The sequence below is a fragment of the Coturnix japonica genome, chromosome 6 (assembly GCF_054131305.1).
Source record: "Coturnix japonica strain WE chromosome 6, WE-NBRP24, whole genome shotgun sequence".
Classification (NCBI taxonomy): Eukaryota; Metazoa; Chordata; class Aves; order Galliformes; family Phasianidae; genus Coturnix; species Coturnix japonica.
The window spans coordinates 30,854,323-30,881,220 of NC_140668.1; the positions used below are offsets into that span (position 1 = coordinate 30,854,323).

General features: G+C 35.9%; 1 long non-coding RNA gene across 2 annotated transcripts in view; it reads right to left on the reverse strand.

Moving 5' to 3' along the window:
* Positions 1 to 26,613, reverse strand: part of LOC107319316 (uncharacterized) — a 218,427-nt gene extending 191,814 nt beyond the window's left edge. For both annotated transcript variants that reach the window (XR_014947534.1, XR_014947533.1), the window contains exons 1-3: positions 26,497 to 26,613; positions 24,407 to 24,458; positions 22,385 to 22,451 (exon numbers count right to left, since the gene is read on the reverse strand). This is a non-coding gene — a long non-coding RNA (uncharacterized LOC107319316). The remainder of the gene's footprint in view (positions 1 to 22,384; positions 22,452 to 24,406; positions 24,459 to 26,496) is intronic.
* Positions 26,614 to 26,898: the final 285 nt, after the last annotated feature.

Here is a 26,898-nt window from a genome sequence, read left to right on the forward strand (position 1 = left end):
TTGGTCAAACTCAATACACTATGTGAGGATTAGAATTTAAGTAAAACAAGTCAAAAAGAACAATTATTTTGTACACCAGGATTGCAAAATAAGGGTATATAACCAAAAACTTTCCCTCTTGGGTTATATTATTTTCACTGAAATACTCGCGTGCCTGTTATTCTCATGTAGATGCCAGCTCTTCTTAGAATGGTTTCTTATCATTTCTTTTTCATTTTTCCTGACATCACAGGCTACATACACAGAAACTGACTCACAGTACCATGCTCAAGGACACCAGGTGCTCTTACTAGTCTTACGAATAGAGCTAGAGAACAGCTGTGTGAGATATCTGGGAGGAGTTAGAACATTCAAGAACAGGAAGTCAGAGGGGAATACTGGATCAGAATCAGGTGAGGAAAAACAGGCAAGTCAGCTGTAGATTAGGCTGCACTGGGAGACTGAACAGCATTACAAGGCAACAAAAATGAACTTTGATTAAAACTTCTGCTTTGAGTTTCACTGTGTGCAATTTAATAATGGCAACACACACTACATGATAAATGCTCTGTGAACACTAATAAAAGGACTAACTCAGCTGCAAAAAAACTTACAGTCTAAACACTGACCAACTGACAGCATAGAATAGCCCTGAAGTTTGTATGCTATAGATGCTGAAAGTCTAATGAAGTCTAACCTCACTCAATCTCCCTTTGCAACATCTAATATTGTTTAATCATAACTCAGAAACAAACTCCCTTCTGTAAGGGGGAAAGGCAAACCACAGATGTCAGCAGTATTTTTAACAAAGCACAAATGATAAATAAACAAAAGTAACCCAAAATCTAGTAGTGCCTTAGCAGAATTCGCCTTCACATTTAAAAGCACTGCATGTAAATGAAGTGCAGAATGGAAATTCCAGGAATCTCAGTCTGACTTTTAACATGCTGTAAATAGTGCTGTAGGCATGAAGATTTTATGTATTTTATGTACACATCTTTATTCTCATGCAAACATTAATACGCTATTTGCTTTCATACCTGGCATGAGATGGAAAACATTTAAATCCTGTCCCCCTACCAACACAACTGGTATTGGAGCTGATTTAAAAACACAAGGCCAAGACAAAACATTGTATTTATATAGACTTCTCAACAGTCAATTAAAAAAATAAAAATAAAAATCAATATTTATTTCCAACATATATAATTAAAAAAAAAACAACACAATTTTATTTATGGTACTAAAGTAAATGGAATTTTAATGACATATATTCTGGACATTGCATTTCACCAAGTGTAACACCAAGTTCAGTCAAGACTGTAACATAAAATTGGTAACACCATGTTATTTTGCTTTTTGTATTTAGTTTTTTAGTCACTGAGTGTGCACGCTACGACTTCTCTTGGGAAATTAACTATTTTTTCCCTAGTTGCTACCACCAAATGGAGCACACAAGACACATAAGAATTTGTGTGTTAGGCAGTCAACATCTCTTTGCAGTTCTACTTTTTCCACTCTATAATACATTAAATGAGTGTCCCTATAGTCCAGTGAGTGTCAAAGCACAACAGGAAAACACAATATCTGCCACTAATAGAAGGTTTTGCCAATAGTTGTTCATAGCCAGCTATAATTTTTATATTCCACCCCAGATTAAAATGCAAGCAAACCAGAGTTCACTCGGTTTCTGCTCTGTAGCCTCCAACCAGTACAGCAATGATTATCTAGCACAGGTGTTAAGATCAAGACACCAAATTGCTTCAAGGCCTTTCCTAAAAGGTCCTTTTTTTAATTTACACATAACTAGGACTAATTTGTTAATTATATTTGCTATGGTGTTACTAATGCAACAATCATTTGCATCAAGATTGAAAAAACAAAAACAACTTAGTTTTCAATTTTTGAGAATGCTTTGACTTCAGGGCATAAAAGTACAGAGGAAAAAGAGAAAACCTGAAGCTTCTTGTGAAACTCTTAAATACCAACAGGTTATAAACCAATCATTGATACTACTCCCTCAAAGATTAATTCATGCATAGAGGACAGAATTATCTATTAATTTGCTCTCATGCAGCAAATTAATAGATCTAGCAGCAACAGGCATCTGTACCTTTCTAGGACTAGCAGTTTATTTAGCCCAAATGATATATTCCTCTTGAGAAGTTATCAAGAACAAAGGTACATGATCCAAAATCCAGTGGGACCTTATACTATTGCCTAGTATTTCCTAATATTTCTCTGCTTATATATCAGCATTATATATATGCAGATATATATATACACACACTGATAAAGCACATTTTTCTGACTTAGCAACCAATTTACATTGCTATAATCTCACCTCAGAACCCTTCACAAAAACAAAGAAAGATCAAGTCATGGACAGCAACGGCTTTAAATTTCCACTTCAGATTCCTCCCCCACAGCACAGAAACTCACAGTTAGCTTTCTCTGTTAGGTTTCAGCCTGTCTTCCTACCTCCAACTGTTCTGTTAGCATAGGAAAACTAATCTCAAGGAAGTACCTAGTTAGCCATTCTCTGATGGTGCTAGTCTCAGCTAACAAGTCCTACTGCCTGTACCCAGGGCAGAAAAGTGTTTTAAGCATTTAATCAAAGCAAGAAATAGCAAATTAAATGTTCTGTATGCAAGAAAAAATATGTAATTTGAGCACTGAAGTGTCTCACGTTCCAAGGCAGAGCACAGAAAACACATGATACATCCAATGTATTGTAAACACCTTTCGAGTATCAGTTCTCCTGCAAACAACTTGGCACTCCATTACTGCTCAAGCAATAGCTGGCTCTCATATTAGCTAAAGACCATCTAGAGAACATTCATTTAGCCCATCTTAATCCCACAAGGCTTCCATACAAGAAACACTACCAAAACAAGCAACCCAAAAAAGTTTCTGAACTGCACGTGTTATCTAGCTCAAACGAAAGCAAAGAAATTGTATCCTGGTGCCACTAGATATTATTTAGGACACTATGGTATTCTTTTACTGTACTTAAAGGAGTACATCTTAAGATTATATTTTACATTCTTATAGTGATTTCACATATTTAAATGCACACTTTGTCTAGCAGTCTTCAGGTGGGGTTTTGTGAATCGACTCTCAGTGCGCTGCTGTTTTTCCTAGGAAGCAGCAAACCCACTTCTGACAAGTTCTTTACAATACCAGGCAAAGTATTGTTAGAAATACCGATAATCATATAGAGGAAAAAGTTGACTCACCCAGCTGTTGATAAGTATTTGATGGCTGTAAGACATTCCTTCTCAGGAAGCAGTCTTCATCCACAAATCAATCTCCCTTTGGAGGCTAGCCCTTAAATGAGCCCAGGTAGGGGTGAACCACCCCTCTCAATCAGGTGGGAAGCAAGAGTGAATTGCTTGCACCTGTGCTTCTGGAGCCAGCCATCCCCTTCACCAGGTGCTCAATCATCAGTTAGGGTCCTGACAAAACAGTTCTTCTACAGGTGTAAATTATCATCTTTGGCACTGTTCTCATTTGTTGCACTTGGTATGCTGGCCTTCTGCATTCACATAACTTCTTACCTGCTCACCTTAGATAAACCACAGCAAAAACTTATTGATCTCAACTGAAACTATTATGTTCTATTCCATTGGCTCCTGAAGCTGACAATTTTTTCCCCAAGACATAATACTACAATGTTTTGCATTAACTCATGGTGAACCCAATAACTCTGTCTTCAGAAACGGAGAGGAAGTAGGAAAAGCAGCAGACAGCACAAAAGCTGTAACTTCACCAGCTTTGAGGCAGTCGTACACTACAATCTGATATTCTGGTAATGTTTGCCAAAGCCCAAGTAACAATATTTTTTCTGTTAATCCAATGCTTATTTTGGTATTATTCACACTCTGACACACCAGCTGACACAGTGTGACCCCTGTAGTCTTTAAGCAACAAACTGCAAAGGAAACATGACTGCTGTAACACTGGAATGTAGAAAAACCAGATGCAGTTTGTGTCATGTAATGCCCTTTTAATGCAGTCAAGCCAAATTCAACTTACTTGAGATCCATAAACCCTCTAGAGGCTGATGACATTCTTCAGCAAGAACTCCTGGCTGACAACAGCAAGCCAAACTCTACACTTACCCCTGTTATATGAAAACAGCATATATTTGCTTCATTGGTCACTGAAGCTTTTCATTGCATCTCTGGCAAAACCAAAGCAAAATATTTTATCTGAAAAACAACACTACTATTCTCACTTATAAAAAGCAGTGATTAAATACTGTTTTTGATACAATGTCTAAGGAAGTTAGAAATCTTGGGATAGCACCATGCTATATTACTATTTAATGGTTAGCCATGTATTGTTCCAGTGAAGCAGCACACCTCTATACTGAGAACTGTACTTAAGGAATACTAATAATATTAAAAAATAAACTTCACCTTTAATCACCGCTAGCATAGTGGTACTTTGCCTCAGAAGGTACTGCTTGAAATCAGCTATGTGACCAGGAAAAGGAACAAAGTCCTGTCTTAAAATAGCTCCTGAGCAGTATTCACAGAGCTTATAGGACAGCTCAGACTACACTGCATATATGCTTCTGGGCATCAGAAAATTAAACCTATATGCAAGCATTGTGAAATGCATCACTAGAACTTTACTGCCTGTAAAAGCAAGCCACATATTCCACATTTCCTTTCAAAGTTGGAATAGTGTTGATCATTCTTCCTCCAGTATATTTGTGTGAACAAGATATTTCATCTTACACATTTTACCCCAGTTCTGTCTAAGCACATTTTAAATAAATTAAGACAAAATAAATCCATTTTATTGTATTACTTTTTGCCACCTCTATGAAATAACGCTCATATTTGTATTTTGTAAGGGATGTTGACATGCCTAAAAATGGTGCATGAAGTATAATCTTCAAGAATTGCACTGCTAGAAAAATAAATCTAAGACTATGTCTCAAGCCCAGAATGGCACCACTTTTGATTGAAATGGCTCTGAAATATCCATTTTGATACAGCTATGCTGTAAAATTCATACAATTGATCACCAGTGTAGCTGTAACAAAACTAGTGACTAGTAGCTTTGTTTTCTAAACATCTGTTCATCTTTTGCAAGCATAAAGCATTCCCGTGAAATAAATTACATGCAATCCTTCAGTTTTGGAAAGGAGAACTGCAAACTCACAGCAGGAAAAACCAAGCTACAAAGAAGTGCCAGTCAGATCACATACCAAAAAGAAAAGAAAGAAAAAAAAATCTCTTCCCATGACAGTTTTGTTCATCACAGGTCTCAGTCTCAGTCAAATAACCTTATTCTAATAAAATACTTCTTTTTTTTCTCAGTTGCATTCCAAGATCCAGGAATCTCCCAAGCTGATGGAGTACAAGCATGACAGAGAAATGGGAGTCAGGTACTTTAACATAATAAAACAACTTTCTGCAATATCAATACTGAATGATTAATGAGGAAAAAGTAAAAATGATCCTCTCATAAAGCAAAGGTCAACTTTAAAATATTGTCTAATATCTTTATTCATCTTTTTACTACCAGAACAGCAGAGCTTTCCACAAAACCTCAACATGCATGGCAGAATGAGCAAGAAAAGCCCATTCTAATAAAGAAATTAAGTTGTATTTTGGAACAGGAAGCTGTGGTAGAAACTGAAGTTCTCAGTTTTTATTTTGGCAGCACTTTGGTTATTCCAGAAATCATCAGAGGAAAGAGAGGTAAAAATAACCAACGGGACGAGAATGTCAAGTAGTTGAGAAAACAAACTCTTGGCTTCTGGCATTAGTCTCATTTTCACTTTGAGTTCAAACATGAAAAAAATAGTTTTATGAATCAAGAATCAGCAAGGTTTTCCTGAAGAAGGCATTCTACAACTGTCATTCAGAAAGATATCAGAAGCCATTTTTTTCATCTACTATGATCAATGCCATTTAGATTTTCATGTATAATGAAAGTGCATACATTCAAATAGGAGGGTAAGTAGGCATGACCATCATATTAATCAAATACTGGCTTTGGAAGAGTTATCTGCTAGAGCAGGCTTATAGCTTATAGCAAAGCTCAACTTTAACCTTTCCCTCTTAGCGTAAAACAACATCGGCTTCTTTTATGTCGCCAGAACAAAACAGGAACACAATTAGAGCGCCCAAATAGAGATCTTGGTCATCATTTTGAAGCTCAAAATAGGACAGTAAGGACCACAATTTGCATAGAGTGATCTCATTCAAGATGACAAAAAGATATAATATCAAAATTTGCAAAACAACTCATAAGCCATTACAAATCTAAACAAAAAGACCTTCTTCAGCATCCTTTCCAACCACACAACTTACTTGTGAGCTCAATCAGTGAAATATATTGAAATTGTCACTCTTAGATTTCCTTTAGTATACTCATTTTTAATTCAATCTCAGCCTATGTAAAGAAATACTTTCAAGTTTGCTTTCTGACCAGTGCTGCATGAAGTCACACACTGTTGGTCATTTTAAGAAAGAAAATATTTGTGAAAAATACTCACAAAATGCAAGGTTCTGAGTTTGGTTTTTTTTTCTAACTCACTCAACTTCTCCACAGAAAGTCTCCTAATGAAGGCATTAGAAATTTAAGAATATACATGTCTGGCTAACATTACAGATAAAATCAGTTATCCAAGTCACTCATCCCACATCATTTTTTTGTCTTCCATATTTTGGATTTCAGGAAGAAATCAGCATTTATTTGTACATAGTCTTATTAACACTTGGTTCAGAATGCAGGTGTACCAAACCACAAGGGAAACAGCAGAATTATCAAAGAGCACACAGCTCAGTCATAAAGACTCTGCTACTTCAAAAGCAGTGGTCATTTTCACATAGCTCATGTAGGTGTATTTAAGCCATACTTCTACGGTGTTCAAGTAAGGATATGTAGCTGATTAAATTAATCATAGAATGACCTGGGTTGAAAAGGACCACAATGATGTCTCATTTCAACCCCCCTGCTATGTGCAGGGTTGCCAACAACCAGCACAAGCTGCCCAGAGCCACATCCAGTTTGGTCTTGAATGCCTCCAGGGATGGGGCATTCACAACCTCCTTGGGCAACCTGTTCCAGTGTATCACCACACACTTAGTGAAAAACTTCCTCCTAATATCTAACTTAAATTGAGACAATAGAGGTTTAAGACCATCCACCCTCGTAAACTGCCATTCCCCCTAAATGACAGGTACAGGACATCAGCACCCTTATTATCCAGTAAACTCGATGGGCCAGCTCACCTTTAGGTGTTGAGATTTTATGTTATGCACCTGTTTACTTAACAGCTTGATCATTTTAAAGGATTCTACCTTTCAGACAAGATCATAATTCCTGATGAAAAACCTTCACCTCATCACAGAATTGCTTTTACTGAATATACTCCAAAATTCTTTTGCCTAGAAGTATTCCCATGCAGTGGGTCCAATAACTACATCCAGAGATAGAGATTTAGTTAAAAATAAAAGTGCATTTTCATGTCTTTCATCTGCAAATCCAGGTCTACAAGATCTAGTAACAGAACATGGATAAATCATCGCTAGAATTTTATGCCAGGACATTTGGTGGTACAGAGACAAAAGCTACTCTATGAATAAGTAAATATATGAAAAGAGAGAGAAAGAGAGAGGAAACAATGATATCTCACCTGAAATGGTGAGACAAAAAATGTAGCAGCAAGTCGCTCAGAAATTGTCTGAACTGGAACAGTATTTACAGGGAGTACATGAACTGGAAGAGATGTATAAGCAGCTGCAAGAAGCAGGCTAACTGATATCTGCAAACTTACCACAATCAAAAGCAAGTGCTTAAAGCTGTGATTTATTATTATTATTATTTATTAATTAATTAATTTTTACTAAGAATTTCCCTCAAGCTCACATAGAACAGCTGGCAGTACTTCAAATCCTAAAGCAAATCCTAAAGCCTCTCTTTCTGTTAAGCATACAGTGAGTACTCACATACTTCCTCAAAGTGAGGAAAGATAGCAGCCTATATGCCCAAGTCTTTGCAGTAACATACAGGACCACAGAGCACCAGACCCACTCTAAGCATTGACTTCCAGTCAGTTCCTGACTGCAGTCACTGTGCAAGATGCATGACAGCGTACATTTGCTAGCTTGGGTTTTGCTTTTCAAATACATTCACATATTGGCTTTGACACCAACTGTTCCACTTTAAAGCACGGTTCGAGTTGGCACCTTGACTGAAGTCAGAAATTTGTCAGTTTTACCATTAACTTTTTCAAGCTCACAATTACAACTTTTCACCCTCTAAAGCAGCTATACAAAGAATTATCAGATACTTACAGTAACCAAGGACAGGTTTTTTTTTCAGCACCTAATTAACTAAGACAAAAATGCACACATACTTGTAAGTGCTTACACCCAAATTCCATCAAGTCTCAATACACTGTGTCAAGAATTCAATAACATAGTTTCATAAGCCAGTTGGACACCATTCAAAAACTTTCAGCATGAACACTTGATTTTGTTTTGTGTTTATAATAATTACTGGGAACAAAACATATTATTTGCAGTGATTTTATTTACTTCTTTACATTTATATAGCAAATTTGAACTCTTACTACCTTGCAAATATATTATTTTTTATTATCTAGCACATAGGCAAGTGCATCTTACGAAGAAAGTTCTGCTACTATAATTAGTTCTGAATGTCTGGTATAAAATTAGCAACATTATAAAATAATGTAAAATTAGCTGTACAGTCAAATGTCTGCTACAAAGGACTGAAACTTAACACATTTCACTTCACTGTCATTGAGAACTTAATATGTTTCTACAAAAGAAAACCTGTATTTCCATTATCCCATCAGTCTTTATTAATCAGATAATTCAGAAGAAAAGTAGCAACTCAGTGATGCAGATGTGCTCCAATGAAACTTTTGTATTTGAACAGTGGATCCCACACTTAAAATCTGGGAACTACATAATTAATATAGTGTAGCATTTTACTTGTCCTAAGTTAGCATTAAATATTTGTTTTCATTCTGCTGTTTTTAGACATTAAAGTTACATACAACAGCAAATAGACTATTTAAATATTGACCCAATGTTAAATGCTCAGAGTTTTGCAATGTTTATTCAAAACTTCTGTTGCAAGGCAGAAATGCAGATTATAAAAATCTGGTATTACACAAATAATTCACAAGGTTAGGGAATACAGATACAGCATCAGAGGTTACTGATAAAAATGATTTTCCCCACACTGAAAGTTGCAATTCAGTTTAGAGAAGGTTTCCTCACCTTACTTGAAAGACCAAATCTACTCCTTCAGGTCTGTGTCACAGAAAACTTCTAATCGTGCTAATCCCTTTACCCATGACACTCAGAACCCCTCAGTACTTCTTTTCACTGACTTCAGCAGGAGGCTGTTTGATTTTGTTTCCTCCTACCACCCAGGGTTACCACAACTTGGAACACTAACAGCATTTTTGATAAACCCTCTGAGTAATTGTAATTATTTTTTTGTTACAGCTTCAAAAACTAAAACCAATTACCATGCTCCTTGTATTTATTTGTACAAAGTAAATAAATCTGTATAAGACTGATGTTATGTATTTCTAAAGTTAAAAGCCTCTGTCAGTCTGAGCAATATTCTGCATGTAGAGCACAGTTTCACAGTTAGGAGTCAAGTGCAAGATAGGGTCACTAGAAAAGAATAAGAATGATGTGAACAGAACTAATGAGAAAAAGATAAAATTATTTAAGCAAGATGGTGAAAAATATTCACAAGGAATATCTGTACTAAATGAATTGTGAAATAGCATTTCAAACCCACGTTTTGTTTGAAAAAAAAAATTAAAGTGTTTAGTCTGGGGTAATGAATTTCTTGAAAGAGACTATTTTATTAATAATGGATGTTCAGATGGAATCAGATACAGTAGGTGGAAATAACACAGAACCATGTCTTGTCAAATGTGTGATTAATTTTGCACTACAAGTATTGATTTGACAGAATACTACTTTTTTTTTTTTTTTTTAACCTGTTCACAACCATTTAAGCGTAATGGACTTCTTTATTATCTAAACATTATTCCTTTGTTTAAACCTTTCATTTCAAACCACACTGATGCATTTATAACTAGTTACCAATTCTCTGGATCTTTATATGTGCATTATGTTCTAAGTTTACTCCTCCTCTTTTCAGGTCTATTAGCGTCAATTAGGCTTGCAAAGACGTGTGAATCTGACAGGCAAACTTTGATGAAACACTTGGGCTGATCAACCAAACAAAGATATAATGCTACTGCATTTGTTTCTAATAGATGATTGCATTTAATAAACGTGTATTTGAATATTTTTAACCATACTAGCATTCTATTACTTTTATTAATGTCATAAAACCACTATCTATTGTGATGTACACACCATTTAAGTATCATTAGTCATTGGTGTACACAGGTAAGTTAAAGAAATGGTTGGACTTAGGGATAAACTACATCCTTTAGTCCATCAAGCTACATTTCAATACACAGCAGAGTAGCATTAAGTTGTTACTGAATAAGCACCCATAATAGGCAGTTGTAAATGGTTTGGTAGAATTTTATACTCAGACTATGCCCTTTAGTCATATAACAGAAATGCAGTTTTCACCTTTCAGCTCCCTCTGTTCTTCCCAAAATTAAAAACAAACCAAAAAATCTTAAGACAGTTTCTCATACTTATACTAAGGTTGTATAGTATCTTACTCCACAAACCCACTAACTTCTCCAGTATGATCTGGATGGCACATACCTGTCACGTCATTTGGTCCTACCGACTCCCAGCTACAATCTGATGAACAAAAGTTTGTAAGCGTCAAAACATGATACTGTACTTACAGACATGGGTAATTGGTAACTAGATATATAATGACCAAGAACTGTAGCTGCCACAAGTGTGAAAATATAGCAGATTACACGGGAATTCCAGCTGTGAAATATGGCCATTGATAGATACACACATTCTCTGAAATAGCACTTTCTATTTCTTAATAGAAAATGCAGTTGTCCTTTATATGCAAAACTGTCAAGTGATGTTTTGAAATAGCCTGGCCCTAAAACATATTTCAGCTTCCTTTTTATAATTCACCTTTTCCTCACATTATTCTAATAACAATAATTAAAAATAAAAAATAAAATAAAAAATAAATGCTATGTCAAGATGCTCTATTGTAAGCATTTGCTGTTCCTATGTAAAGGTGGAGGTATCTTAAATAAAGAGATAAAAAATGCTAAATATTCATTCAGTGGGCAGTTTTAGCAGAGTACCAGTCACAAGCTGGCATTGCCAATACTTTCATTTTACAGTAATTTAATTTTCTAGTCTAAATATATCTGTTGGTCAATTGCCTATAAATAAAATTCAGAGATTTGAGCAGAGTCAAAAAGATAAGTGGCAAATCTTAAACATCAAATGCAACAAAGCATTTTTCCAGTTCCATGAAGGAGACATCTAAATACATGAGGATATAGCACATGCCTTTTAGGGTACATCCTGCCGTTCTTTATTGATATTAATGAAGAAGGACTCCTAAATCTTGTCTGTGTTGGCAAACAATTCACAAAATTCAATTTTATCCCTACTATAACCTAGACACAACCTATTGCTGTTCCTTTCAGTTACTCACATTTTAGACTTATTTAAGCTTTAAATAAAAACGTTAATAGCGGCACGTTTATATTAACAGGCTACTGTATCATTTTTCAGAAAGTTAAATTTGGCCTGAAATTCTAGAAATAAATGTAAAACAGTTAAATATAGAGTGAGATTAGAGAGAGAGCAGAGTTTACCACTTTATTAAAATTGTGATTGTTCACATAAAGACTCAACCAGGTCACATATTAATAATTATCACTGACAATCTTTAACATCAGACTAAACCCACAAGTGAAGCAATATTACATCTCTCTCTCTCATTTATCTTTACTGCTTATGGCCCCTCTGTGGTCAGCATGCTGTGAGCATCGTGGACATTTAATTATGAACACATCATAAATGTGGCTGACAAGGCAGAAGCTGGGTTCAGATGCTCCTGGGATGAAGGAAACGTTGTTGAAACCACTTAGACTTGCAGTACTTTCATTCTGTTACAATAAACAGTGTTCTGAGTTACCATATACATACTGAATATAAAGCTCCCTCCCTTTCTTCATTACAGATTTTCATTTCAACAAACACTACAGCATGCCTGGGTGAAAATATGAGAATGCATTGTTCACGACCCTTTAAAAATAAACTATTTACCTTTCACTGTTCAAATGATAATCGTGTAAAATCAGTTGAATAGGGACCGTATGCTGAATTTTTCTACCAGCATCATCTAGATTATTGAGAAAAGGAATAGAAACAACACCCGGGTAATAACACTTTGAAGCACTCTGGATGTGCTGGGTAACAAGACAGATGCCTCAGAGATCTTCGCCTAAAGAAAGGAAGTGCTCAACAGTATGAATCATTTCTGCTATGAACACCTATATCTATTATCCCCTCTATGCATCCTTGGGTATCAGTATAGAAACTAGCCTGCCCTTACGCCTTTTACAGCAAAGGCCATAACTATGGGACATTTCATAGATCTTGGCCAACAACAACAAATTAGGAATTTGATAAGACTCCCAGGCATATTGAATTTGGAATAAAATACTGCTGCAATATGAATATCTTGTCTTATAAACACATATATAGCAAGCAAGACCAAGGCATGCAGGTTTGGTATAAATTACACATAAGGAAATATTGATAGATCCATTAAGCTGTTGTACAGGCATACTAACATAAAACTAGCACAATCAGAATCAGGACAACAGTCTTTCAAAAAGAAAAAGAAAAAAAAAAGTTTTTTAAAAAAGATTTTGACTCAAATTAGTTTCAAAACTCACAGAAGCTGTTTTCTACTACTCTCTCCCCAACAACTCCGGTTTGGGATTTTTTGCCTCATGGCAATGAAAATCTCAATAGTAAAAAATAGCACCTCAATTGTACTAAGATTCTCATAACATCATTTTCATAAAAAGCTCTGAATCCTCAGCGTTTAGAAGCATTACAAACAAGAACACTATTTTAATAAAGCAGCCCATATTGCATACAAAGCTGTCAAAAATGACACAAAGACGTTACCTCCAAGGTGACTTTTTTTGGTGCAATAATATTCATAATGCTAAGAATTAACATTTGAGCAGAGAGTAAATCTTACAAGTTACCCTGATGCTTAAACACCTAGGCAGGAATAAATGTGCATGCAAAGAACTAACCAGCGTCATGTTTCAAAGCAACTGTCCTCTGTAGTGCTGAGGTACATATTTCTATACCTCCCCAACAGACTAGAAATAGAAAAGACAAAGCATATAATAAAGCCAAGCACAATGAAAGAGCTCTGAAGAGAGAGCTGAAAAGTAGCTATCATGTTGGCAGATAAATTCTACACACAATTATTCATTCCTAGCCTCTTGACATGTAGATTAATGAGTTTGATAACCCAGGCTTCTAAGAAGTAGATTCAACTCTGTTTCACTAGCTTTCTTCTCCTCTTCTAACTACAAACAACACTTTGGTCTATTGAGAAAAAAAAACAAATCAATACATTTGCACAGGTCATCAACATTTTTGCAATTGAAGTCCTATGTCAAAAATATTATATCTGCTGTGGGACACAGCTCGTTACTGGCCCTGTCAAGAACTCGCAGGGGCTCATGTGATCACTGGAGGGAGGAGTTCTTGTTTCAGCACTGTGTGCTTCCATGCCAAGTTCAAAGTCATACAGTAGCCAAAGAAGGGGGGAAAAAAAGAAAGGGAAAAAAAAAAGCTATTCTTATAGTTATAATGACCCTATACTCACTGCAATGTGTTGTGTACATAAAATTTTCTGTTTCTTCCCTGAGGCCAAATGACCTTTTGTCAACACTTTGGTTAATGTTCAGTGATCAAAGTGGATTTTTAAGCAAGTGCTGTACCAGATTTCAGCCACAATGACTTTGCAAGGGGTTGTATCTGCCTTACACCAATACACAGTGATGTGCACCCAGGGTGGGGGAGAAGAAAAATAGGAAAAAACAATAGTTAATCATTTACGGATTTATTCTTTGTTGAGAAAAGCCTTGAACAGGAGGAATGTTTTGTTCCTGAAGGGTGAGCAGCTTTGAGTTCGCCCCACCCCTGAGCCCCCCCAGAAAAATAAAAAAACAGTTATAAATTCCCATCTTTTCAAGTAATAACAGTAGTACACAACTCTTGAGCATTTATCAGGATGTTCAAGGGACGCAGACTGGGTGGGAAGGATGCAGACTGGGTGGGATTTTTGCTGAAATCCCCCCTCTCCTGATTAACTGCACTGCGGCTCTTGAGAAGGGAAAAAGAGGAACCCTGTGGTTTGTCCTCTTGCAAAGTTATTAAGATATTACTTAGATAATCACAATTTTAGAACCCTATCTAGAGTAATTGTAACATTTTTCTTTTTATCTGCAATTGAAAAAGGAATCAAATTACAGTGGGTACACAGTACATGCTAACAGGCTCATCCTGCAGGAAGCCATAAGTTATAATCACCCCAAAACTAGAGACAGGCTTGGGCACTGTGTGTATTGGTTTTTGCTGTTATTTATTTGTTGTTGTTTGGTTTTGTATTTAAAAAAATTTAAAAATGCCTTACTGTGGGATGGGATACCTGGTACTCACAGGGATGAATGACATTCTCCAGTAATATCTTGCATTCCATTTACAAGGTTTATGATCCTGTAGCACAATACACACCCCCTCACACATCCCAACTGTAAATCTACTGCGTGAGAGGTTATTTAAAGATACAAATTACTGTTATGCACAATCCCCTTTGTAATCAAATATATCTTCAGTTTAGTGTTCACTTTAGAGAGGGCTCATTCCTTTGATGCTCTTAAAGCCAATCTACTGAAACACAAGTTCTGGAGAGAAAGTATTATTCTTCAAAGTAAATCATACAGAGGGAAGCTTTTCTGAAAGAGCTTAGAAATAGCTCATACTGCTGCTTCCAAGTATTCATTCTCAGAAATATTCACAGCACAGCGATATGTATTTAACATACTGAGCTATTGTCATGAGGACATACCCTTCTCATTACAGCAACAAAGGATATGTGTGCATTCAGAGTATCTAATCTCCAAGTAACCCAGAGCATCCAGTTTTCCAAACACCGAATCTTCCAGGACAGACATTTCAGCAAATGGAGGTGAAAGGAACTAAACAGACCAAAATACAAGCATTTAAGATTTAACCCAATCATTGACTTAAATTCTGCATTTGGGAGGAAGTCTGGTGATTTATGTCGAATTTATACGTCTCAAAGATCTGCCCTGTTCCCTTCATTTGCTACTCATATCAAAATTATACATCTCTTTCAATCCACATGATCTGCCATATAAATCTTTATCTCACCATCCTGTTGGCACCTTCTCTTAAAGCACTGTGCCAAGTATCTTCATAGGTGTACTACAAACATTGATGTACAATGCATAGAGCATAAACTGGTTGTTCAACAGCATTAGGAAAATATCACAAGCTATAGGTATTCCAAACAGAGAAAGGCATGCAAAACAGAAACTTTACTACTATTGGAATGTGAACAGCATGGAAACCAAACCAATAGTTTGTGCATGGTAGCACTCATCATAGTTTTATCTGTAGAGGCCAAACTACCAGTATATATGCACTGCATACAAGATTGCTTTTGTATTCTGCATGTCATTATAAATCATTAAGAATTTTCATGAAAATTAGGAAGAGCAATGACAGTAGTGAAGATGTACTACACAAAATTGTTAACTGAGAAATAAACTGTGTTGTGGAAGAGCTTCAGGATTCACCGAGAGTGATTTCTGCTCAAATATGCTGGGCATCTTTTCCCTTGATGTTGTGAAAATAAGTGGAAGCACTCAATGCCAGTGAGACAGAGATTGAAAAATCTCATTTTATAAGGTGTTGGACATGATGGGTCCCATCTTTAAAGGCATCAAGGAAGCCCCACGCCTGCAGAAGCAAAGTAATCTTCTACATTCCCCAGATCCAAATGCAAGCTAGCTTAAGACTCACTTATATAAAACTGCAGGAAGGTGACTGCACATGTATCTATTAATTTGGTCAATGAAAAAAAGAGTATAAAACCCTCATCTCAAGAGATTCTTTGCCTATGAAGGGGAGACTGTGCTTTAATTTCAACAAAATCTGGGGACCCACTACATACTCTTTATGTAATAGCTGTCACTGAAAGATGCTGGGAACTGAAAAACAGAAATTATTTATTGCAGCCAAATTGATAGGGAGGTGTACATCTGAGCATATTTATCTCTAATTATCTGTTCTTGGCCACAAAGATAGTAGATATGGCAGAAAATACACAGGTTTTTTTGTGTGGTTTTGTTTTTGTTTTTTTTTTGTTGTTTTTTTTTTTGCTCTGAATTTTGTTTAATGCTTGCAAAAATAAAGATCAAGTTGTCAGAGAAAGAACAGAGTTGAGCCCACTAAAATCATGCCCCAAAATGACTTGTCCATTTGAATTTTAGAACTTATCCTTTATGAAAGTCAGGAAAGGAACAAAAGTGCCTGGCTGCAGGACTCCCAGAAGCACAGGGATTGGCTGCCAAGGAGCATCAGTAGAATTTCAAACTAAGTCACCAGAGCCACTCAACTATTATTTTTTTCTTTCTTGGCAAACACACATTTCCTATATGCTTTCTGTAGCTAAAATGCAGTATCTTGGATATGTACATGTACTGACAGATGGTACATGCCAATTGTTTTAATGGCAAATATTTCAAACGTTTTGAAATATCTCAGTATTCTAAAGCTGTAAGTTAGAACTGCTGGATGGTGAAATTTAAATCATCAGAGCTGAGATAGGTAATGTAAGCTGTATGTGGTTTAAGATGTGCATGTCTGCAAATGTGATAATTCTATATTGTTATTACACTGGATGTTTTTTCTAATAAAGATTTGTCTCACAGCTTCCAATAAAATATTCACCTTTTCCCAGCTTATACATTGAGTTCCAGGGTCAGCTAGCATAGGGACCCTTTACTGTACTAATTTAAAAGGCATGTATGTTATGACTAAATTACTTATTGCTATAAAGCAGAGAGATCCTCGAACTAGCTCTAACAAAGGGCACAGAGGAAACTAGCTCCAGCAGAACTCTGTGCTGTCCCTGCTAGATTTCTTCCAGAACCTGAAAAGAAATCTGTATGCTGCTCTGTCAAATGCAGCAGAAACATTTACCAGTGAAACAGGCCAGTAGCAAGAAGCAAAATCCTCATTCCACAACATATTCTACTAATAACACACTTCTACTTCTAACACACTAATTACCGTAAAATACTGACTTTTATGAAGTTCCTTTGATGAGAGATACTATAGCAGGATATAACTGTTGCTTTCTTTCCTTATTTAGAAGTAAAGAATCTTATCCAGACACAAATGAGAGCATTAATTTCACGGCAGCCTTACACAAAGCAAGCAAGGCTCTCTGCCCACCTACTAAGCAACAGATTGAATGCCTGAATACTTTTAGAGTAGGATGGCTTCAATGCACCGTATTTATATACAGCAACAGAGATCCCTGGAATCTGCTCGTGCAGCAGGCACACAATAGACAAGGTTATTGTAAATCCATGCAAGAGTCTAACAAAGTTTATATTAAAAAAAATATACCAAAACTTGAACTGCTGGTCTTTACTGTGGCAGTCTTTGAAAAACAGTATCAATAGAGAAGAAACAACATGTTTTACTGAATGTACCAAGCCTGATGCTTCGGGAGCAAACACTACTTCTCCCCCTCTGCACACACACACACACACACACACACACACCTCTCCACAGATTCACAGGATTAATATGAGACTGGCTTGAGGGTTTTACCAGTAACTGCTGCAAAACAAGTTATGATTGGTTGATTCAGAAATTGGGATTCTGGGCAGTGTTTTATAAAAGGATAATGTATCTTTAAGCCTAGGTGCCCTTCAGGGAAATGTATTGGATAAATGTCTTCTGAAAAGCCTGTAAATATTCCATCGCCTCACTGTCATTACTACCATGAAATGATAATGAAGCATGAAAGAAATATAATTCCATATTCAGATGACAGCATTAGCCTTCATAAGCAAACTGAAATATTTATTAGTAAAATGTTCGGTATCTACGCCTGTAATCTAAAAAAAGGACAAAAATGTTTTATAATAAAAAAGAGATTGAATGCCGAGGTAAAATCTGGTTGGCTGATTTTATTGCTTATTATTAAATCCAGGCAAAACAATTATTTTTTTCTTTTCATTAGTAAGGCACCCAAATTAAAACTATGCCCTCAGGCTGTGAGGTTTACAGTAGTGATTAAAAACAAGAAATTGTGATGCATGGGGTTTTTGACAATGGCATAATCAAATTCATTCATATTGTTCAATCTTTCACTGACAAATATTTTTACAGTGAAATATACCAAACAAAGAGGCACATACAAGTACTATCAATACAGAGAAATTAGGGAGACTTGTTATTATTGCGGTACAGAGCAGATACAATGTTTCTATAATCTTGAATACAAACATTATAGTGTAGTTAATTAGGGTAATTATTGTCTAAATTGTGCTTAATTCTTTTATGCTGAAAAGGATTTCTGAAAGAAGCCTTTTGGATTTTACAAGGCGCAGAAGTGAACACGGCACAGTTTAAGTATTTAGATGTAATTTCATAAGTTTGATTGTATTTCCTATAAGTCAGGGAATATATCCCGAAGCAGGCTGGGACAGAGATAAACACGAGCCACACGCCTTGACCTCTGTTTCACCTTATTGAAAAAGAGGCGTAAAATAGTCATTTAGTACACTAGCATCAGAGAGCATTCACACACTCTAAGCACATTCTTTTTAAAAGAGGTCTTTGAAGTGAATGAAAAATTAGAAATTCAAGTGACCACGATCAATTCTGAAACACTGCACAAAATTAATTACAGTTTTGCATCAGAAGCAAGAATGTAGATTTCAGACAGTCTGTGTCATTTATCTCACGCTGTACAATATACAGGGCGATTAAAAAGCCAAATCTGTTCCCACCCCCCAAGTCTAAGGCCTATCAGAGGCTGTGAAGTACAAATGATTAACTCCAAATTATTCAAGGGATTGCACCGACGCTTCAACTTGAATGAAATTTGCAGCAAGTCACAGGAGCTACGGAGGGACAGATTTGCTGCTCTTTATCAAAATCTAGTCTGACTATCGCTGACAGAATCCAGATAAATTGCATAGTAATCTGGCGCTGGTTGTGGAAAGCTTGTTCTGCAAAATCCAAATCTCTAATTTCTATCTGTTTTTAATTGCTTGACTCAAATTTGCATTTTTATACAATTGGCTTAAAGGATTTATTCCGTTCTTTAGGCTACTCTAATAAAATTGGGTACCATTTTGCGTGGCATCTCAGAAACCTACTTACATTAAAAAACCATGCTGTATTACAAAAATATTTACAGGAGAAGAAAAAGATTCCTTTTCATGTCATGTTCAGAATTAGCTAAAGAATACATGTGTCAAGAAGCTCATTTTAAACTCCCCTAAGAAAACACACCTCAGAATGAACTGTGTAGCAAAACAAAGAAAATGAGACAAAAAAAATAACCATTCGGCAGCAGATAGGCTGTGGGGGGGAAAAAGGTGTATCCATATATATTAATAGGCTACAGGCATATTTTACTTAATTTGAATATCTATAATCAAAAATATACAAACTTTAGTGTATTTTAACATAATTCAATATAAGCAAGAACTTATGCTTTTACAGATTAAGTTCAAATAGCGTCTAAAAATCAAACGTGACCTATTTTTACCTACCACTTCCAACAAGGATGTACAGATCCCTTTCCTTCCAAATCTGTATGAAATAAAACAGCATCAAAGAACTCATGAACCACAAAGATTTTCTCACTCCAATCAAAGATAGGATTTGACTCTACCTGCTGTTATCAGCGCTTAGTAGGAACTTCTGGAACCTAGCTGTGTTCCAGTTCAGAGGGCAGCTACTCCATTACTTTCCTAGTGAATAACACAGCCCCTACTCATACATAAAAAATCCATGGGAGAAATCAAGTCAGTGAAATGAGAAGAAATGTCAGATAGTAGAGAACACATGCTCTTCTTAAATTCCTGATGTAACTATCCATATGCATGTGGCAATTGTAACTCAGGCTACCGTGCAGTAAGTGTATCAAGATATGAGGAAACAATTATCCAAACAGTATAAATAGTTTATAATATTATCCAAAACAGTTAAAAGAGCAAAGCAGTTTCTTCTTAGCAGGCAGTGCTGCTCCAGAAACACTGCACTTGCAGGATGGACAGAGAGACACCTGTTGAAAAACCACTTCTTGTAGATAGCAGAATAGATAATGACTGTCAATAAGCTGTTCTAATCACACTACATCAGGTTTCTGTATGTACAAGTCATTGTCACAATTATTGTTACCATTTAAGCTAATCTTTACTGAATATATTAGATACTCTATATAAGATATGAGAACAAACACACCTTAGCGTGTTTTAGAAGAGAAAAGGTGGCAGATTTCCTGTAACTTCTGTTTATATTACATGCTCATAAACTATTTCATTCTTACTTCTCCTAGCATCAGAAGTTACACAATACACAAAGCTATGTATGTTTGAATTTCTGAAAACACATACAATAATCAAAACTCAGAATGCATCTTGCATGCTCTTCAAGCTTCTTCATATCTTCTGACAATTCTGCTATTACTTTTTTGGTACTATTCCCTGTATTACCATGTTTTTATAAAATAATTGTATAAATCTACTGTAAGATTACAGTTTAAAACTATTTAACCACTGAGTGCATCTTATATAAGTTCCACAATGATACATAATTTTCTAGCCACAAATTTCGTATTCACCATTAGATGTTTGAATGGATCAAGATCTCCAAGGTTTTAGCAAAACTCTTCATAAAAACACATGTGTTTCCTTCTTTTTTTTCAGTAGCTTTGAATTTTGCTTTTCTAAGAAATAATATCTGGTTTCACTTCCAGATAAAGGTATTCATTGTAAAGTATCCCTTTCTTTTCATATTTCTCATCTTTGATTTCTTTGAATGGCTATACTGTCAAATATTAGAAGAGAACTGTTTGGTGAAGCAGAATTCCCTAAAGCTGATTCCTGACAATGTGAGTCAGTGTCCACTGTACTCTATACATTTTTGTCAGCTAAACAATGCTGCTATTATCTGTGTCAGTTTTATAGGATTTAATTCAACTGCAGTGTCAAAATAACATTCATATCTCACAGTACACAAATAAATACTCCCCTTTGGCCATTATTTAGCTGCTTCTCTCTGCAGAATACATCCCACAAAAGGTGTACACCAACAGTCTTTCAAGCAGACCACTCTAAAAGATCAACTTCTGCTTAACTGCATTACGTCCTTACGTTCAACAATATGGTCTAGCAAATATAGGCCCAAACTTGCAAAAAGAATTACCGCCTTCTCACAGTATTCCAGCCCTATATCTGTCCCGTGCTCTTCCCCCTCCTGACACAAGCTTATGTTAAAGAATACAAAGCTACAAAGAGGTATAATAAGCCTGTATTGTGATCACCTAACCCTCACAAGTAGTCACACTGATTTCAATAGGAATTATACAGAAAACAAACAAGCTGCATAGTTTAAAAAACATACTTCAACTTAAAAAGCAGGACCTGTACTAATTAGAAAATCTTAATTAAGAGCCTTTACGTGCTCACATACTTTATTTTTAAAATAACTGTCTACTTATGGATCTGTACATTTATTCACTTAACAATTTAAGTTTTGTTGAGGCAGAACCTTCCAGTATTAGTAAATATAAGCATTCTAGGATTCCAATATAAAAAGTTATTTAGTGGTAATAATGAGAAATGTTGAAGTAGAGAGGGCTCACTAACAGCTTTAAACAGTGCAGTATCAGTAATATTTAAGCTTGCCTGCTTTAAATGCCTTCCATCATTGCAATAACTGCTAATCCTGGCAGTAATTCTAGCAAAGGCAAGGTCAGAAGGTTAGCTGCAGTCTTCAATTTGTTCCTTACAAGGATTATATCCAGTATATTTTTGTTACTGTTGAAAACCAAATGTATAATCATGAAAAGCCTGGTGGTTTTACCAGCATTTTTAGCAACTCTATCCCAGATATGTCAAATCAGATATTCCAAATTTCTAACATATATCCACATTTGTTTCTTGTGCTCAACAACTTAAAGTCATCTGTACAGTAATATTTAGTATGAATACGAGCTATTTCAGACTGAAAAAAAAAGATTACCCATATTTGATTTTTCACAAGTACATCAATAGCAATATCCACATCCACTTCTATAAAAAGTCCAACCTTACCTGTAACCAAAGCCGAAAAGGCTAAATGTAACATCCACCAAGGAAGATGGAATAGCAGAGCAAGAATCTGCGAAAAACGAAGATTTGAAGGCCTGATATCAGGTGTATGCTTAACTCAGCAATCAGAAAAGAAAATGAGAAGAAAACAATAGAACAGAGCATTAAAAAAATATGGAATCCTGAGAAGAGATATACAGAATTTGCCTCACACATACAAAACTTTCTTACATTCATATTGAGTTTGCATTAGCAATTGGCTTTACTCAAAGAATGCTGTTAATATTTTTTTTTTTCCTGAACATCCTCTCCAAACACAGGCTTTTGTTTCTAGGATAGATTTGAGAGTAAACCACTGTTTAACACAGAGTTCAATTAAACTGCACTACATGGATAGCAATTTAACACTGCATATATTTTCTGAGTATTTAAGTAATAGTAAGGGAGGCAGGTATTTTCCCAATGAACAAGAAGCCAGAGGTGCAGCACCACCCTATAAAATGTCCCAGCTGAACTGTAAGCTATCCTAGTCATGTTTCTTATTTGAAAATGATTCCTTCCAGATCCATAAATATACTAATGAGGAGACTGCTCTTCAGCAAATCCTAACTCTACCTACTATACCTAAGGAACAAGCCATAATGTAAACTACAAAACAAAACTCTGTGAACTACAGTACTTATTGAAGCTGGTTTAGTCATCGACATAAGACATTCTGTATTCTGAACTGCCTTTGCAGTGACCTCCATGAGGGAAGATTTCACAGAAGCAATCCAATTCAAGAGCAATGAAAGCCAGAAAGAAAATAAATAAATAAGGAGAAAAAAAAAACAGTGAAGGCAACAACCAGAAGTTATAGCTCTATCTTCAAGAAGACAAACACTGCTTGTCAATGCCATCTAAGTACTCAATATCACACATGGACCCCACAGAGGCCCTGGATTGCAAACTGATTTGTGTCACTAACTGCAGGCCTCCATATTACACTGCAGCTTGGAAGAGTTCCACATCCACAACACTTAATATGGGTACAGAAATATCATAGCTGTCTTATTATGAAACTCCATCTATACTAATTATCTAAATCGAGATTCAAGATAAACCTCAGGAACATGAGGTGGTTATGCACCCGAACTGCTTCAGCTACTCAAAATATTTTATTCAATGGTAGCACGGGTATTTCTGCATCGCACTGTACCGTTGTGTGTCAATACAAGGTAAAAACCAATTGATGAAGCAATTATCTCTACTAAGAAATATACTACTCTTTCCAGTAGTTTCTACTTCAGTTTTAGGTAGGCTGAGTTCCTGCTAACTTTAGGTTTGCTTCGGATAATTCTTACTGATGGCATCTTAACATGACATTTCATTGCAATTAAGTTCAAAAGGAAACTGTAACAGATTTTAAAAGCAAACAGTTCCTGCCCCTTCCCCACTTCTCTTGCCTTTCCTTCTCTTTCTCCACTTCTCTCCCTCTTTCTCACTCTATTATAAAGCAAGTTTCAGTTGCTTATTATATCCTTCTGAGAAAATAATGACACACCACGTTTCTGAGCAATCAAACTTAGAACACAGCCTATGAGCATTTTTACTTTTCCATTTTCTTAGAAATGGAAAAAAACAATAGTTGAGTAGTTAGTTCTAAGGAATCTGTAGCCATTGCAAAAGTTAAAAAAGAACCTCTTATTCTTCCTGTACGTTCAACTGATTGGAAACTCCCTGCAATTTAAAGATAAGTTACCCTAGAGTATATGACGCAAACATAACAAACCACAAACATTACCCTAATTGGCAAGAAGGACAAATCTTCCTAGGAACTTAATATTAAAAGCATGTGTTGTACAGTATATCTGACTCTGTCAGAAATGAACTTATGTAGTTCATACCTCTGCATTCCATTTTGGTGCATCTCTTCAGCATAATACCAAGTATAGGAAAATGCTTTATAAAAATGAAAATGCAATTCTCTGACCAATAAAAGGTATTTCTGTATGTAATCTCAGTAATAGATTTTTAAACCCTTACCATTGCTGCAATATTATGTATTCGTGGTTATTATCTTGTCCACTTCCAAACCCTGAAAGGTTAGATTGTTTAAAGATTTGTTAGCTGTGAAATACTTAAAATAGCAAAGTATTAAACTCAGAGCTAATTGAAAAATAGCATTTTATCTGATTCTCCTTTGATATTATCTTGTAATGATTGTACTTAAGTTACTCACAATACTTCAATAAATAGAACATCTTTAGGGCTTTTCTGAAAATGTGGCTGTTAACAATTTCTACAGCTTTTTTTTTAACCATTATTTTGTCATATTTCCCACAATGCCTCACATCAGAAGCAAACAGAAACTGAATGATTACCCCAAAGTGTGCTAGATGAACTGGAAAAAGTCTATTCAAACAAAGCTCATTAGTTTTGATACCTCCAGGGCTATGACAAATTAAGCGGCTGGTGAATATGCTTCCAGACAAAAGGATGATGCAAAATCTAGGGCTCGTGCTAGGCACTGTGTCAATAAATTCCACTGAAAAAGGTAAAAATTACAATTGAAGCTAAAATGGAATCCCTTTAAGGAACTTGTAGAAAATAGATCATCTTTCTTCTTAAATACATCTATGAATGATAGCACTATAAATAATGAAGGGGTTGCTTATTGGCCACTTCGAACGTACGTTCTGATGGGTCAGTCTTGGCTTCTGCAGAATTTTACTTCAGAACTAGAAAAAAGAGTGCAGGAAATTCAGAGAACTCCAAATTCTTTCACCACACTGAAAATGTAGCTATACCACAACTGCCCTAAATTTGTATAATACCCTCTGCTGAACTCAGAGGAGCTATCATTGCACTTATAATTGTAACTCTGGAACTCAGAAGTGAAAATGTACAAATATCAGATTTGGCCCTGTTCCTTGTGACCATATCTAAACCACATCTACCATCAGAACCAGAAACCTCACTAATCAGCACAGAAGAGACAGAAAGAACATGTTCATTCCTCTGTCACAAGGTGACTGTACTGTGTTGGTGTTGAGCCCTGCCAGTGATCTGACATTTGTCTGCTCTTTCTGTTGCTCGTGCTGTACATGTTCAGAGATGAAGCATTTGAATGACAGCACTAAAACCAAGTTTCTACACAAGCATGACAGCTTCCATTGCTTTTAAAGAGAACAGGACTAGAACTATTCTGAATTATAATTCCTAGTATTTGCTATTTAATCACCACAACTCTGATGCAAACCTTCTACTTGTCATGATCACTGAGCTGGCATTACAGGGGTGGTGTGGCACAAAACTCTGTAGCCCTTCTGTACTTAATTTTGCAGATCACATGGTTTGCCAGCTCTTTTACAGCTGAATAGCTTTTGACCTAGATATCAAAGTTGTACATGTTTAACATAGCCTGGATCTGACCTATGATAGAAACCATATTTCTACATACTGCAATGAGAGCAGCATTTCCTCAGAACAGTCCTTGTCTTGATATTTGCTACAGAATAAGAGCTGTAAGCTGAATTCACCTTCTTCTGTGCCACTAGGAATTCAAAGTTCACAGCCAAACTAATCCAGGTTATCACTGAAAGCAGATTATCAGTTTTGAAGCTCTTTTGCTCTTCTGACAGAGCCTGATCTTGCAAGCATTCAGACAACACTACAGCACTCCCTTTCATTTCTGAAGGATAAGCAAGAAGCATATTTGATCAAACAGGCCAATTCTGCTCCCCATAAACTGATTAGACTTGAAAAAGAAAATAATCCCTATATGAAGTACACAATAGAAGTACACACAGCATGAATTCTGAAAATACCTTTAAAAATTCTTTTTGAAAAACCACAGTTTTAAATAAAAATCTACTGCTGGTATCAGTGATCTAAATCATAAATATTTCTTAAGATACAGTGAAATATACATTAATCACCTGCAAATTCTTAATTCTTCTGATTTCAATGGCATCCCCAAGAATGCATCTACATTCCAAAATTTAAGGTGATTTTTGTTAAAATCAGTTAAACGAGATGGGTTCTTTTCTCTGATGGCATAGTTGTCAAAGGAAGGATAAGTCACTTACATATTAAACACAGTTACTACCGCCAGAAACTAAACAGGAACTTACAGTTGTAGTTTTCCGCACAGATGAGCAAATTCCAGGTGCCAAGACAAACTGTTATTTGGAGACGAAAACTGCAGGAAAAACAAAAATCCATGTCAGATTCTCACCGAACAGGGAGAAGGTTCCAGATACACTAATTGTTAGTTTCAAAATTCAAAACAAAACAAAAGCTGGTACAACTCTAAGTAGAAATGATAGTTTAAGAGCAGGATGTGTAATGGACCTTGTTGATCTTGTGGCTACCAGTGAAGCTGCACACCACTTTAAATAACAAAGCCACGTAGAAACGTGACCTAGCAGGATCCCTTGAGACAGAAGTTGAATGCATGAGAATTGCCAATGTATCTGGAAGTTTGACTCTGGAAGTCTCCAGAAGAATAAGGTATTGCCACGATAAATTCAGCA